The 9341-nt window shown below is 41.2% G+C and overlaps 1 pseudogene; it reads right to left on the reverse strand.

Annotated features, from left to right (window-relative positions):
* Positions 1–249: 249 nt before the first annotated feature.
* On the reverse strand, positions 250–969 carry LOC140454703 (mesencephalic astrocyte-derived neurotrophic factor pseudogene; annotated as a pseudogene).
* Between the last annotated feature and the right edge of the window lie 8372 nt (positions 970–9341).

Here is a 9341-nt window from a genome sequence, read left to right on the forward strand (position 1 = left end):
ACTTCTCCACAAAAGACAGGTGATATGGAACGGTCCAACTATTCGGAGCATTCCGCGGCAGCGAGGCCAGGCCCATCCTTTGCAACACCAGGGACAGGTAGAACCTCAGTACGTAGTGACACTTGATGTTTGCGTACCGGGGATCCACGCACAGCTTGATGCAGCCACACACAAAGGTGGCCATCAGGGTGAGGGTGGCATCGGGTGTATTTTTTTCCCCTGTTGCACAGATCTTAGAGTGGAGAAGTCTTTTTTTTCCCACAAATCAGTTTATTTTATAGCAAATCTCAAGACATTGAAGTCCCCTTTTTATTAATAAATACAAAAAGGCAAGTGAAAACCAATGGAAATGTACAATAACGAAGTGGAGGCAGGGCATCCTCGAGCTTCACTAGAGTTCGTTCCGTGATTTGGCAGCAAGGGGAGCATACTTGGGCATCAGGTCTGTGATTTTCCTGATGAAGTCAGATTTCTCCGCGCAGCCTTTACACGACTCGCCCCACTCATCCAGAATCTTCCTCAGCTCCTTAACTCGCAGCTTCTTCAGATCAACTGTGCTCAGGTCCACCTGTTTGTCATATTTTAGATCACAGATTTGACTGTCGCTCTTCTTCAGTTTTTTGCAGATTTTAGTAACTGGCACATGATTGCTCATGGGTCTGGAGACTTCTTTAACTATCTTGGTGGCTGCATCACCTGTTGTTCCAATGTAATAGCAAAATTGGTTCTCCTTGCCCTTGATATCCTTGCATTGCTGGATTAGATGTTCTTCTATAACATCAGGAGTGAAGTCTACATCTTGCTCTTTCAAGGAGTTATAAAATCGTTCCAAGAATGACAAACATACTTCACATTCCCCTTCTTTTAGTGCCTTAGAAGACGTTACGAAAAAAACTAATGCCGCAGCCAGACCAATGGCCACGAATCCCATCTTCAGCTCCAGAACTCCACTGCACCGACACTGTCCTCCCTTCCTCTTGCTGCAACTGTACTAAGTGCAGGTGAGACCGCATGTGGAGTGCTGTGAGCCTTTTTGGACCCCTTACTTGAGGAAAGCTATCATTTCAGTAGAGGTAGTTCAGAGAAGGTTCTCTAGGATGATCCCTGGTATGGAGGGAATGTCCTATAAGCAAAGGCTAAACAGGTTGGGATTCTACTCGCTAGAATTTAAAAGAGTCAGATGTGTTCTCATTGAAATATGTAAGATTCCTAAAGGGTCTGATAGGCTAGATACTAAGAGGATGTTTCTCTCATGAGAGAGTCTAGGACAAGAGGGCCTAATCTCAGAATAAAGAAGCAGCGATTTAAGATTGAAATGAAGGATAATTTTTTCTCTTAGAGGTTTGAGAGCCTTTTAAGTTCTTTGTGACAGAGAGATGTACCAGCAGGGTCTTTTTTTTATATTTAAGGCTCAGTTTGATTCTTGATTAGTCGGGGAATCAAGGGTTATAGGGAAAATGCAGGTAATTGAAAGTAAGGAATGTCAGATCAACCACGATCCTATTGAATAACAGAGCAGGTTTGAAGGACTGAATGGCCTTCTCCTGTTACTATATAAAAAAAAGATGAGCCCAATGTCATTCTGATGATGTTTGCCATTTCTTGGAGGATCGAGGCTATTGCTTTCATTGGGTTAAATGTGGGAAGCAGATAAATCACAAAATACTGAATACATTTCTGTCATGTCATTTGTTATAGGTTGTAGCTTATTAAAACATTTTGTGAATATAAATATGCATACCATTAAAAGTTTTATTCATGGTTCTTATGGGAAGAATGTATTGATATATCACATTCAGAAAATGCCAGCAGAAGATATTGGAGATAAAAGGCAACTGAGTCAATATTTCAAAACACACCTTATGACATTTCAGGGCTGTAACCTTCAGCAGAACATTAATAATAATTTCCAGTGATGTTAAATACTATACCCTGTACATGGTATTGAGTCTGATGCAGTAATTTGATGTTCATATTATTAAGAAGCAGGTCCTTTGTACCTTTAACTTTTCTGTGAGTCCATCATCTTTATCAAATATTGATCTCTCTCCTATGGCTTTGATCTATTGAGGTATCAATGTAATGTACTGCTGAACCTTTCATTTGTTTAGATATTTCACTAATCGCAATCACATTGAACTGGATATTATCCATTACTAATAATTTTATTTTCTTTGTCATCATTAATATATTTTAAAAATTGCTCCCATCTTTCCTTATTTGACTCTTCTATTAGCTGCAGAGCTGTTATTTAGTTACTTATCAAATAATGATGTTCTGTGCTAAGTTTATAGGTTATTTTTGTGAAATATTTGATATTTTACAAAATCATAAAAAGACACGGACAGAAGGGGCTTGGTCCAGTTATTCGAAAAGAGCTATTCAATTGGTCTCTTCCCTTGACCTCTTCATTACATCCCTGCAACCTCTTACCTTTCAAGTGTCTGTCCAAGTTATTATTGAATCTGTTTCACCAATCTTTCAGAAAGTGTATTTCAGATCGTAACAACTTACTGACTCTGGAACTTCTGCCAATTGCCTTAAATCTGAGAGATGTGGAAATACTTTATCTTAGTTAACTCCAGCTAATCCCATATGTTTACCAGACACCATTTTTGCATGATATGTCAAAATTTCATTACTTCTTACGATCTTGAAAAATGTCGTTTGTTCCTAATATTCCTTTCATTGGTCATAGCATTTACACACTTCTAACTCTAACTTGTGGGAATTAGTTTAGCTCAGTTGGCTGGATTATTGGTTTACAAAATGACGTGATGCCAACAGCATGGGTTCAGTTCCCATCCCTGGTTTGAGATTACCATGAAGGACTCCTCTTCCCTTGCCTAAGGTCTGGTAGCCCTCAGGTTAAATCACCCACCAGTGGCTTCTCTCTAATAAGAGAACAGCCCCTACAGTCTGATAAGACTATGGCAATACAGCAACAGAAGATTTCTCTGTTTACCAATTTAATTTAAATTAATCCTGATTTAATTCTCAAAATACACCATTCTTTCTCTCACGTGTCTCATTTCACGACCAAATAGCAAATAAAAGCTAATGGGAGCAGTTAATGGGGATTAAGCAACTGTAATGGAATCTTTCTCAATGAATCAACTTAGATAATGCATCAACATGGGTGATGATTGAGGATGTGGTTCCATTGCCTGAACGCCTCCAACAGAGCTGCACAATATTTACCTTTGTGGGGCTCCTGGATTATTGTCATCTGCTGTTGCAGAACTTAGTGCAGCAAAAGGTGGGGGGCCTTGCCGACAGCTGTCCTGGTAGAATCACACTCTGCTCCTGATAAATCAGAAGGAGCAGAGCAGGCAGGGCATCAGGATGAAGCTCCTGCATCTGAAGCAAGGGTGAGGGAAAGAAGTGTGAGGGAACTTAAAAGTTCCTCATTCAAACCAGACACCAACAGGCATCATGGCTTAAACAAATCTCACATTTGAGAAATCATGCACGTTGGCTGTCTACCCCTCCTCCCAAGAGGAATTACCACTGTACTCCAAGATGCCACCTTATGCTTGCCTTCCTAACAATGGAGTTGTCACTTTGCTACTTATCCTCCGGGATCTCACACAGCTAACCAGGTGATGGAATTAAGATCATCTAACATACATGAATACTTTATGAAGGGCTCAGTACCTGTTTAACAACCACTGATTGGTCTGTTGAATCTGGGTCTCAATGAAGGTTGTCAGTTTCCCCATAGGGGAAGCCAAGCAGTTACTCATGTGAGATCTGGCAAAACTCATCGTCTGGATGAATTCTATATTGTCGAGTCCAGCTTCCATTGAATATTACTGTAAAAGAGCATTTCACCCCAAAGCACCTGTGCTCAAAAAAAAAGGAAGCAAATTCATCTCATACCTCATTAGTGCCAATCTGAAACAGGTCAAAATGTGCTTAGAAATATCCAATCCCTCAATATATTTATTAGCCTAAATCCCCTGATATGGATTGGTTAGAGGAATTTGAGGGTTGATCTGGGCTTGGGGTCAATGTCTGTTGTGGGTTTTGGAGGAGGAGGGGTGTTGGATATCAGTGGTGAATTGGATGGGGGTGTGCAGTTTTACAGTTAGCCAGAATTTGGAGCAGGTTTCAATCTTTCTAATGTTTCCTGACTAAGTAATAAAGTTAGTGAATCAGAGCCATCTGAAAACTCCAACTCCAATTCTGATTTAGAGACTTTCTTGTGGAGTTTCAATAACTAGTTAGTTGCACAGTTTTGATCTCTTGGATAATTTCCATGGAGTCAGCTGGACCAGGACCTCTGTATGGTCCTGACCCATGATTCGTACCTATGCTGCTTGCACAACAAATTTCCTATCAGACAAAATGTGCCCATTTTTTCTCATGTGGAAAATAGACAATAGACAATAGGTGCAGGAGTAGGCAAATGCCTATTTGCACCTGGCATTCACCACTGTGGTGTAGCAGGTGTAGGGAACTCTAACATGTTGTGCCAATTCTGCTGCCCACTCACCCCCCCTAACAACTTTGAAGGCACATTTGATATTTTTAATCAATTCAGTCACTTCTTAAGGTTGATTGAAACAACATTTTGAGACACTTTCAATGCCTAAGAAATTGTAACCTAATGAGCACTGGCACTGGTACTTTGCTACATTATGCTGGCATGTTTAGGAACACAGAAATATGTGGAGGCCATTCAGCCCCTTGAACCTGTTCTCATCAATAAGGTCATGGCTGATCTGTAGCCTAACTCCATTTACCTGCCTCTTAATACCTTTGCATCACAAAACATTATCTATCTCAGGTAATTAAAATTAAAATTAAAATAATCCACCACTCACTGCCATTTGTGGAAGAGAGTTCCAAGCATCCACCACCCTTTGTCTGCAGGAATGGTTTGTACCATCTCCCCTGAACAGTCTAGCGCTAATTCTCAGACTGTGTCCCCAAATTCTAGAATCCTCAATCAGTGGAAATAGCTTACCTTTATCTACCCTGTCTTTTCCTGTTAATATCTTGAATACTTTGGTCAGATCACCCCTTAACCTTCTAAATTCTAGAGAAAACTGGACTAAATTGTCTAATCTGTCTTCATAAATAAACATGTGACGTCCAGGTATCACTCTTGTAAACCTACATAGTACTTTCTCCAAGGTCAATATGTCCTTCCTAAAGTGTGATCCCCCAGATCTGCTCAGAGTTCTCCAAGTAAGGTATAAACAGGGTTTTATATAACTGCAACATAACTTCTACATCCTTGTACTCCAGTCCTCGAGATATAAAGAGCAGCACTCCATTAGCTTTCTGGATTAATTTCTGCACCTGTTCATGACATTTTAAAGATCCATGCATCTGAACCCTTCAAGTCTCTTAGGATATCCACTGTACTTCAAATCATCAAGAAAGTACCCTGATCTTTACATTTTCAGTCCAAAATGGATGACCCTAAATTTGCTTGCATGGAACTGCATCTGCCACAGTTTTGCCCATTCACTTAGTATATCAACATCCCTTTGTAATTTAATGCTAACATCTACATTATCTACAATGCCACTTAACTTTGTGCCATCAGCAAATTTGGATGTGTGACTTTCTATTATATTATCCAAGTTATTAATAAATAATATGAAATAATGAGACTCTAACTGATCCTTGTAAAACACCATTGGTCACATCCTCCAATTTAAATACCTATCCATTATCTAGATTATAGTGGTGCTGGAGAAGCACAGCAGGTCAGGCAGCATCTGAGGAGCAGGAAAATTGATGTTTTGGGCAAAAGCCCCTCATCAGGAATAGAGGCAGGATGTCTGCAGAGTGGAGGATAAATGAGAGGGGGTGAGGGCGGGGAGAAAGTAGTATAGAGTACAATAGGTGAATGGGGGTGGGGATGGAGGTGATAGGTCAGAGAGGAGGGTGAAGTAGATAGGTGGAAAGGAAGATAGGCAAGTAGGACAGGTCATGAGGGTGGTGCTGAGCTGGAAGGTTGAAACTGGGGTGAGGTGGGGGAAGGGGAAATAAGGAAACTGGTGAAATCCATGACTACCTGGTCAGGTCCACGCGCCCCAACAACTTACCCTTCCTTCCTGGCACCCTCCCCTGCCACCGCAGGAATTGCAAAACCTCCCCCCTCACCTCCATTCAAGGCCCCAAAGGATCCTTACACATCCATCAACGTTTTACCTGCACATCCACCAATATCATTTATTGTATCCGTTGCTCCCGATGCAGTCTCCTCTACATTGGTGAGACTGGATGCCTCCTAGCAGAGCTTGTTAGGGAACATCTCCGGGACACCCGCACCAATCAACCACACCGCCCTGTGGCACAACATTTCAACTCCCCCTCCCACTCTGCCGAGGACATGGAGGTCCTGGGCCTCCTTCACTGCCGCTGCCTCACCACCCAACGCTGGAGGAAGAACGCCTCATCTTCCACCTCGGAACACTTCAACCCCGTGGCATCAATGTGGATTTCACCAGTTTCCTCATTTCCCCTTCCCTCACCTCACCCCAGCTCCAACCTTCCAGCTCAGCACCGCCCTCATGACCTGTCCAACATGCCAATTTCCCTTCCCACCTATCCAATTCACCCTCCCCTCTGACCTATTACCTTCATCCCCACCTCCATTCACCCATTGTACTCTTTGCTACCTTCCCCCACCCTCTCCTCTGACCTATCACCTCCATCCCCACCCCCATTCACCTATTGTACTCTATGCTACTTTCTCCCCACCCCCACCCCCCCCTCTCATTTATCTCTCCACTCTGCAGGTAACATGCCTCTATTCCTGATGAAGGGCTTTTGCCCGAAATGTCAATTTTCCTGCTCCTCGGATGCTGCCTGACCTGCTGTGCTTTTTCAGCACCACTATAATCTACACTCTGGTTTCCAGCATCTGCAGCCCTTGTTTTTACCTACCTATCCATTATCCCTATGTTTTGTCACTTGGCACCTAACTACTTTCCCAACCATTTCAGTAAGTTGCCTTCCCCTCCGTGGGCTTCTACCTTCATTGACAATCCTTATGTGGGACTTCATAAAATGCCTTCTGGAAATCCATATAAATAGCATCCATCGACATCCGCCTCTCCACTACCTCAATCATTTCTTCAAAAGAAAAATTCAGTGACGTTTGTCCAGCTTGATCTATTTGTCATGAATCCATGCTAGCATATCCCTGATTAACTCAAACTTTTCAAGGTCTTCAGTTACCTTATCTTTGATTCTAGACGTTTACAATTTCCCTTACACAGATGTTGGGCTGATTGGTTTGTAATTTCCTAGTTTTTGTTTTACACCTTTCTTAAAAAGGGAGTGATTGTGAAAATTTCAAATCCAGAAGGGTGATGGTGTATCTAAGGAAATTATGAAAGATTACCATTAGGGTTGTCTACAACGTGCTCCCCTACCTCCTTTAGCACCTTCAGATGGAGACTGTCAGGTCGTTGAGATTTGTGACTCATTAATTTTATTAATTTCCTCATTACCAATGTTTTACTTACTTTAATTTTGTTCAGTCTCTGCCCCCAATCCACTATTAATTTTCTCAGGACTTCTGGCAAGCCATTCTCTTTTCCTAAAAAGTAAAAGCCAGAAAACATTGTGTTAACTTTTTATTAGACTAGTTCCGTTTAATAGGTGCTTGATAGAACAAAAAGTATTTGCTAAGGCAGGAGCTGACACAATATATTCCGTCATTGATTAATTTAATGTACTTTTGAAAATTGTGTTAAGGAATAACATTTAGAAAATATGCAGTATACTGTGTGCTGCCAAAATGTAAGTGATTCACAGTTTTAAGAAGTTGTATTAACAAATGTTCGAGCAAATCTGGCTGCATCCTAATTAATAATAGATTAAAATGTCTCTGTCCATACTTGAGATATTTCAGGTACAAGCCCTTGGCTTCTAGAAAGCTCCATTGTAATTATCTTGTTGTGCTTCCTCAAAAAGCTAACCATTGAGCAAAGGTTGGATGTCTGACAAAAATAGGCATTTCTGTCTTGGTATTCATATAGCTTTCAAAAAATTTGAATGGACCATCTCTTTTCTAGATGTAAAATATAGATTAAAATAAATCAATCTGAGAGATGGTTGATAAAAAGGCTCCCTTTGAGGTCTAACATGTTTAATATCTTGACGCATGCAGAGTGACAGGTGTAGCTCTGTTCCTATGGTGCACAGTTGGAGAGTTAGACTCCAGTTAAAATTGTTGTTGAAATACAACTATCAAAAGACATTCTTCCTTTATTGACATTAAAACCCCAAACATGTTCATTAATTGTTGCCAGATCATTTAACTGCAAAACACAACAATCTTACCACACTAGAAACCTTTCAAAGTCCCTCAGTATTCGATACACTGTACCTTTACTTAGTAAAGAGTGAATGAAGATTCAAATGTAAGGGAGACTGTAGGGCTGAAATCTGATGGACCCACTTTAGCAATGAACACGAGCTTCAACAACACTGTGACTGGCCAATATGAAGGTTGATAACACCATGTAAATTATTGAGGAATATTGCCCAAACAATGGATGGAAGCCTGTGGCCACACTGACTGATGCATAAGAAATGAAACTGGCTCCAAGTAGAAGGTATACTGCTGAAGAGTCCTTAGAGTAACTCTAATTCTGCAGTTTAATGATTTCCTGAAATGTAGTCAGTCCCATCGGGATAAATTACCTGAACTGTGCAACAACCTGAGGACATATAAACTGCACATGATCTCAGCATGCATTGGTTCTATTTGAGAGATGGATTGGCCATGCAGAAGTTCCTAGGGAAGGCTGGGAATTCCTCAGCTCTTAACAAGGTGAGCCTGGTATTAGATCCACTCACAACCTCAGCATTATAATTTTCAGATCTTCTCCAAGGTGTAGTTCTTTCCAAAACCTAACTCCCTGATTTCTCTCTTGTCATTAAACCATCCTTGTAAATCTCTGAATCCTTTCAAGTTTCACAACATCCTTCTGATAGGAAGAGAGACCAGAATTGCATGCAATAGACCAACAGTGGCCTAACCAATGTCCTGTACAGCCGCAACATGACCTCCCAACTCCTATACTCAGTGCTCTGACCAATAAAGGAAAGCATACCAAATGCCTTCTTCACTATCATATCTACCTGCGACCCCACTTTCAAGGAGCAATGAACCTGCACTCCAATGTCTCTTTGTTCAGCAACACTCCTGAGGACCTTACCATTAAGTGTGTAAGTCCTGCTAAGGATTGCTTTCCCAAAATGCAGCACCTTGCATTTATCTAAAGAAAAACTCCATCTGCCACTCTTCAACCCATTGGCCCATCTGATCAAGATCCCGTTGTAATCTGAGGAAACCTTCTTCTCTG

Source organism: Chiloscyllium punctatum, chromosome 3 (assembly GCF_047496795.1).
Source record: "Chiloscyllium punctatum isolate Juve2018m chromosome 3, sChiPun1.3, whole genome shotgun sequence".
Taxonomy (NCBI): Eukaryota; Metazoa; Chordata; class Chondrichthyes; order Orectolobiformes; family Hemiscylliidae; genus Chiloscyllium; species Chiloscyllium punctatum.